This window comes from Amphiura filiformis, chromosome 15 (genome assembly GCF_039555335.1).
Source record: "Amphiura filiformis chromosome 15, Afil_fr2py, whole genome shotgun sequence".
NCBI lineage: Eukaryota > Metazoa > Echinodermata > Ophiuroidea > Amphilepidida > Amphiuridae > Amphiura > Amphiura filiformis.
This window is the reverse complement of record NC_092642.1, coordinates 19,042,789-19,050,181: the sequence shown is the minus strand read 5'-3', so window position 1 is coordinate 19,050,181 and position 7,393 is coordinate 19,042,789. Positions and strand designations below refer to the sequence as shown.

The 7,393-nt window shown below is 38.0% G+C and overlaps 1 long non-coding RNA gene across 1 annotated transcript; it reads right to left on the bottom strand.

Moving 5' to 3' along the window:
* Positions 1-134: 134 nt before the first annotated feature.
* LOC140172153 (uncharacterized) lies at positions 135-7,320 on the bottom strand. Its single transcript, XR_011861680.1, has 3 exons — positions 6,958-7,320; positions 2,174-2,497; positions 135-270 (listed from the first exon to the last, which is right to left on the bottom strand). It is a non-coding gene; the product is annotated as an uncharacterized lncRNA (long non-coding RNA).
* Positions 7,321-7,393: the final 73 nt, after the last annotated feature.

Genomic DNA, 7,393 nt, shown 5'->3' with positions numbered 1-7,393 from the left:
CGCACGACTCGTGATGCCATTTGTTTTTCCTTCGCACGACCTTAAAATCTGTAATTTTTAATTCACTTAAAGACATAATGTGATTTGCTTCACAGCGACGCCCTTAATTTTTAAAACGTGAGTCTTACCAGTACGACAACCAATAACTTCAAAGCGTAGTGATATCCAGTTTTCCCATTCTGTTGGTATGATACGCAAGAACTTTGCATTTATTGACTCAGGAAACGTAATATTAACAACAGAATCTCGATCGGTGTTGGCTTGAAATGTCTGGAATGAATGTATATCGTCATATTAAGTCAATCACATACGCACATATCCTTGCACATCAACAATATATCGCTTTTACTTTACCAACTTTAAGCCTAAAATATCAGCAGGGCTTTAAAACCGCCGTAGTCTAGCAAAGGAGGGGGCAGCTTTTACTTTACCAACTTTAAGCCTCAAAAGGTCAGCAGGGCTTTAAAACCGTAGTCTAACAAAGGGGGGGCACCTTTTACTTTACCAACTTTAAGCCTTAAAAGGTCATCAGGGCTTTAAAACCGAACAAAGGGGTCGGGTAAATGCCAAATCCTTCCGGATTTTTCCTCTGTCGCCGTAAAACGCTCAAACAAACCTGCCAAACGGCTTATGTAATTGTCCGAATTTTATTCTTTGTGCTAGCGATTTTGAAACCCAACCACCTTACTCGGGGTAGGCCGGGGCGCTAGGGTAAGCCGTCCAACTTTCAGGGGGAGGGGTTGTTGAGGCATTTTGTACATTTTGTTATAATTATTTATGATTTTTTATATCATCTTATAATAATGATTTCCTATCATTTCAAGTAATAAATACTGCAAACATTTAGTATATTCTATGATATCTGCCTGAAATCAACTGCCATGATTGTTGTCGATTATGTCGTCATTCTAGGGATGTTTGAACTTAATTTCCAATTTTCCAATATGGCCGCCATAATTTCACAGCCATAGGAATAATTGAAAACAACACTTCAATTGTATTTCTAAGTAAGTAGGTCAAACGTACAAAATATGAGTATTCGATAATGTTGTTGGCGGCCATATTGGATTTCATGCTGAAGATGACCCTAAAATGAAATGTAACCCTTGGAATAGATTCCTGTTTATAACATTAGTATGAAATGACCCTTGGCCAATGACTCTAGGTTGATATATTCAATTCCAATATGGCCCCGGTAGCCATTTTGGATTTTGCCGCTTCCTGGAGTTACACTTTCGACCCGGACTTTCGATGAACATTTTTTGTAAATACTCTTAAGCCCCAGAAACCTTCGCGAAAAGGTGGCTTTTACATTAATTTGACACATTAAGTGTCGGTTGTCCAAAGCAGAAACGAAAAGAGCTTGACTTGTTCATGCATACGTAGGGGGTGTTTGAGGGGAGATGTGAGAAGTGAGAAACCTTTTGCAAACTGAAGGCCCAATTGAAGCCATGGACCATTTTGGCACTATTATTGTATACAATTTTAGTTCAATTCAAATGAAGGCCAAAATTGAAGCCATTCGTGGATAAATGTTCGCTATTACCAAAGTAGAAGCAAAAGGGGGATTTGTTTATTCATACACAGGGCATGAAAAATTAAACAAAATGCCATTTTGGTGTATAACTTTTACACTTTCTTTTAGGAATTCTTTATTCTTCTGGAATAGAAAAAATTATTTATGTTCATCCAGACATGTGACACACAGCACATGGGTTTAATTAAAGTGGGGGGGGGAGCAGGGTCCCCGGTCGAAAAGATGGGGCCACTGGCCCCTGCCCCCTCCCGGCTCTGCCGCCAATGTAAGTAAGCATAAGTAAAAATGCCTACGTGACGGCGTGGTTAGCATGGTTGAACTGCTTTCCACAATAGAAACTCCAATTGAACGGAACCGCTCGGAAGATTTTACCCTAATTAATATCTCACTATAAATATTAGACCATATTTAGTTTTGAAATTTGGTATAATTTAGTACATAACTATATCATATGCTAGTATAATATCTCGAAAAGGTCAAACTTGTGAGATACGACATGTGCCAATATGGGCCCTGATTTGAGCTATCCTAGGCAATGTGTAGTGTTTGATGGGAGAAGTAAAAAAGAGATAAGAAACTATAATATAACAATATACCCTGCATGCTATTACTAAGGGTACAATGATGCACTCTTACCACAGGTCCATTCATATCTACAATGAACGACAGCGACTCTTCTGAATCCCCGCTTTTATCTGCAGCCGTTTTACCCAGTCGTCCCAAATGCTGAGTGAACTACCCTGTGTTTGTATACCGGTTACAATGGCATTTTCTGGCAAATCAACTTGAATCCATGGATTAGTTGGATCTTTCTGTGCCTGTAGCCCAATATTTATCTGGATTGTTCAGTCTCCCCTTCTTCTGGAGCGTTATCACCGTCATAATCAGACGCCGTTATTTGTTCATCTCGTATTATCCCATCTTCCATGCCGAGAGGCCTTGCTAACGAACATTCTTCCCCTGCAATATATATAATATCGATCAACAACGTGTTAAAATATAGGTCTTTGGGGGACAATGTATATCTTCAATACGAAAGATCAAAACTTTCAAATGATGGTAGGCTTTTCTGCCCAGCTGCAAGCTGCATACACTTTAATATACATATCATTAGATTTGTAAAGTTTACTTCCAGGACTGTTAAATGACAACAATTTAAATTTTTAATAATTTGCCATACAATTTGTATTAGGCCTATATTGTGAATTTCTTAAAATCATAATGATTATTCCTCGTATTCAAAATGTAGTTTGGTGTGCCTGATGTGCTCCTTGGTTCCACAAAATAAATACTGTCTCTATTACTGTCAAACACTGTCAAAATACTCTCTCATGTCCAGGGCGTAGCAAGCGTGGGGAGACAGGGTGGACGATGGGCCCCGAGGATTCATGGGCCCCGAGTAAAAGCGAAAATTAAGTGTGTTAGGGATAGGGCTGGTAATATTACCAGCTGGAGATATTAAAAGGGCCCCCAAACTGCTCCCTGTCCATGGGCCCCAGAAGTTCTTGCTACGTGCTGCATATTCACTCCCTTAAGGTTATTAATTATTTTAAACTGTTGTGATTTGGTAGTTCACAGCATCTTACGAATGGTATTGAGATTTGGAAAAAACTGCATTGCTTAATTCATAGCCAGCGTGTAGAAGAATTAAAATATCACAGATATACTTCTATAAGTGCTGCGGTTCTTGAGTTATGTTGTAAAGAGGGCTGAAACAACAACACTTTGTAAAACGTACATAACTCATTAACAATAATAAATTAAGCAAGTTTGCAAAGTATACGATTTGTAGAATGAACTTTTGCAAAACATCAAGGTGTTAATTTTCAATAATATATTGATCTAAATAATAAAAATCGATTTAGGTTGTTTCGGACCAACAATACCTCGTCTACCCTTAAAGGCATAGGGAATATCACTGACAATACAGGATATGATCCCAGGACGTTTGGTTTATCATTCTATCCTGGTAATATTTCCTCTACATCCTTGGCAAGCATTGCTGTGTTACAGAACAGATGATATGTAGCTAAACATACACGCAAGCTTTTTTTACAGCAGTGATAGTGAAAACAATGCTGGTATGACATTAGCAGCTTGCGATACATGGTTAATGTAATCAAAATTGGACAAGACAAGAAATAAAAATCGCTCTGGACTTTTAGTACTGATCATACTGTAGACGATCACCAGACTTTTATGTTCTGATCATACTATAGACTAATGTGACGTCATTGCCAGGCAGTTTGTCTGTATTGTGGCTATTGTTCCTTGTCCGGAATTAATTTGTTGCGTTCAGGGACCGTGTTTTTAAAACTCCCGCCTCATCACAATAAGGCATATGACAGAGTATTGATCGTATGGAGTTCGCTCAAGCATAATCAGTAGACCAGTTCCTTTGCGTCTCATTAAATATGTGTCAGCATTAGGTCAGGGACGCTATTATAATGGTTTGAATCCTTTTTTGAGATCAATAGATAAAAGAGAGGCCTAGGATTGAATCACACAGGTGTTGCTTTAGATATTGTCGTCAAAGCTGCTACCATAGCAGATTTCATGGAGGCGGCACTTCCTAACTCATAGCGCTCAAATTTCCATCAATCCTGTGGTATACGCTTTATCTTGCTTAGTGCAAGGGCTGGTAATTCTCTCCTCTCATGGTTATTACGCGTGTGTGCCGGTTAGTTTGGTCACATTTTACCATGTTGATGTGCTTGCTTTTATCATGCTGTACTTATGCAATTGTATTATTTGGTTAAATTTGTAAAATTGTATCATATAAATTGGGGACCTCCTATTTCCCCCTGCTTTCAAAATCGGCGATAAGTTGTCTAAAACTTCCTTTACCCAATGGAATTTGGGGAACTGCTGAGACAATATGTTACAATCTAACAGCGGATAGGTGTGCGCCGTGTTCGGCTGCAACAGACCTAGTTGATTAGATCTGATTCTGTTGATTCACCAGTGGCAGCGAAATTACAGCGCATCTATGCGGCGTCTTTAAGCGCGTGCGTGTGTATACCAGCGCTTTCACCAAACGTTAGTGATTTGAGGTTGCGCCCAATGATATGCGCACTGTACTGACGTAAGTGCCATATCAGGGTTGAAAATGGTATCGCCTATCACAAACCACCAAATTTGTCGCAGGTTTGAATTGCTAGTAGAAAAAATCGTGAATTCATCATCACAAACTACCACACATCTACGAGCATTGAGTCAAAACTACGTACAGGAAGTTTGGGGTAAGTAAAGCATTCCTTGTTATAAAAAACAATGAAAAACATGTCCAAAATTACATTTTGCGATATATAACAAAACTGCATTATTGAGAAGACTTACGCTGGTTCTTTTAATTCTAGTTTTAAATCTGTTCATCACCTGCGGTCTGATACGGTATCTATGGTTTCAACAAAGTCTAGTGAACTAATGTGGATAGTTTTTCGATAATAAAAAACAGATACTGTTAGAAATACCGGTATTTACGCAAGCGACATTTTTAATTGTAAAATGCATTGAAATTGTCGGCTAAATAGTGCATAAATTAAAATCGCGAACACTAATATCAACAATAAGTATCTACATTCCAAGTATTTTCAAGAAAATACCACCTTTTTTTTTCGGACAATCGCTGAAACCTAAATATGCAATTCCAGACGATCTGTAATAAAGAGCGTGAGCGTAAATGACTATGAACTTGGGTTACTGAAACAAATATTTACATTGGTGTCAGGCCTTTTATAATGATACGATAATTATGCCCGTAATGGTGGCTTTCATTTTAACCGTTATTTGTTAAACTGCTATTTTATTTTTGAGAAATTAATGAGATCGCATTTTTCTTTGGAACGACGGCTTAAGGCACTTTTGTTTTACTAGTATTAGAGATAACAAACTTTTCGCGGGCTGCGCGTATACACATGCCATTATAGAATTTGTTCCACTGGTGCCCCTATTACTATGATTACTAGTAGGGCTACTCCTAACTTGAAGACCTGAGCGTAAGAAGACCGTAAGTCCACTTGGCCCCTCAACATGTATACACTCAAGTTGCTAAAATGTTACCTTTACCTCAATTATCAGAAAATGATATTTTTTAACCACATCTTTTTTAAATGTCCAAGTACAAATCTTGCATGGTGAAATAACATCATGCACCACAGATTAACTCACACTTAAAATGACACTAGAGTTCTACAGAAAATTTAATAGATAGGGCCCATAAACCACAGAAGGCATATCTATTTTTTGAATGATTTATGTGAATTGTATACAGTAAAATATCAGCACAAAGGTTGCCATTATGTTAATATATATTTCCCCATAACGATCCAATGATCTGTGTAGATATTCTGACGTTCATTAAACAGTCTATTGCACTGGACCACAATGGCCTCATCCCAATGGTGTAGTTCAATAACCTCAATTAAGCAATCATAGTACCAAATTTGACCTCAAATTGTAGAGTTTGAGTTTTTGTACCTAAACTGTCAAAGGTCATTTAATGAATGTGCAAATGTATTGGGCTTAAACAACTGTGCCCTGATAGATGGGCATGTTGTGGATCCTAGTGTTAGATCTAGACGTTTTCAATTTTGTAACAGTGTCATTGTACAGTGAATATATGGAGTGATTTAGAAATGGTAGAAATTTCGAACACGTTATAGGATCCGTATGCAGACAGTGACAAAAACACCAAAACAAACACCGACATTTTGTACCCTAAAAACTGTAGGGGCTTTATTTTCTAGAAGTCTCTTTTAGTACTTGGTGTATAAGGTCTAGAAAAGGCTAGTTGGCGACTATACTAGAAATTTGAATTGAATGAACATAGCTTTTAACAGCTGTATGCGATCTAACTGCGATCGTAAATCGCGTATTTCAAACTACAACGCGAACGCACGACGTTGGATGCAATTATTAAAATACTAACCAATCACAAGTTAGAATAGATTCACATTCGCGTTAGCACGCACAGTCGCACACGCACCCATCATGTAAATGGTGGTGTACGCATCGCGCAGTGTTCGCGAAAATCGTCACGCTATGTCAGGCTGTGTTCAAAAAAAAGGCCATAACTTCGTATGTTCACGACTGTTATATTTATTTAATATGTTTGCGATAGGACCAAACGAATAATTAATTTTGATATGTGAGTGAATAACAAATTTGGAGGGTGTGTTTACCTCTACAGGTACGATCCATTTGGGGCATTTTCAGGGTCATATGTGAGGGCCATTGGTTTGACATTTATAAAGCTTAATGCAACAGATTTGAATTCAGCATACCCGAATCAATCCAAATATATATATAAGTCGGCTGTCAGCCGTAAACTTCCAGAAGCATATAATTTCTAAACTAAACCAGTCTACGTCTGTCTATAACGAAATTATCTTTACATAATTATATAAATATCAACCTACCTGATACCACACATTGCACATGATGTAAATGAAATACATTCATCACGGTGAAAAATGTTAGGATTCGCACAATAAAGATTTGACATCTGATTTTAGAAAGTAATTCCATCTTCATGATCTTGTAATCACCAAATGGCGCGAGTAAAGTTGCCATGCACGCGGCGCAAGGCAAATTACTGTGATCACCTTTATCTAACCCTACAAGCGTGTACGTGTAAATATTGTGATCGTACCAGTCAACGCGGGTCATGCCTCAATCGGGAATTGTCCGTGGAATTACCATGCTTATTGTTGTTGAGGTCCAGGATTGCATTACATTGTTCAGGAACGTAAGCGCTATAAAATGAAAAAGTTCGAATGTGTGTGTGCCAAAAACGATAACGATAATAAATACATGTGAAACAAGAAATCGTTTTACTGTTGCCAGCTTGACTAT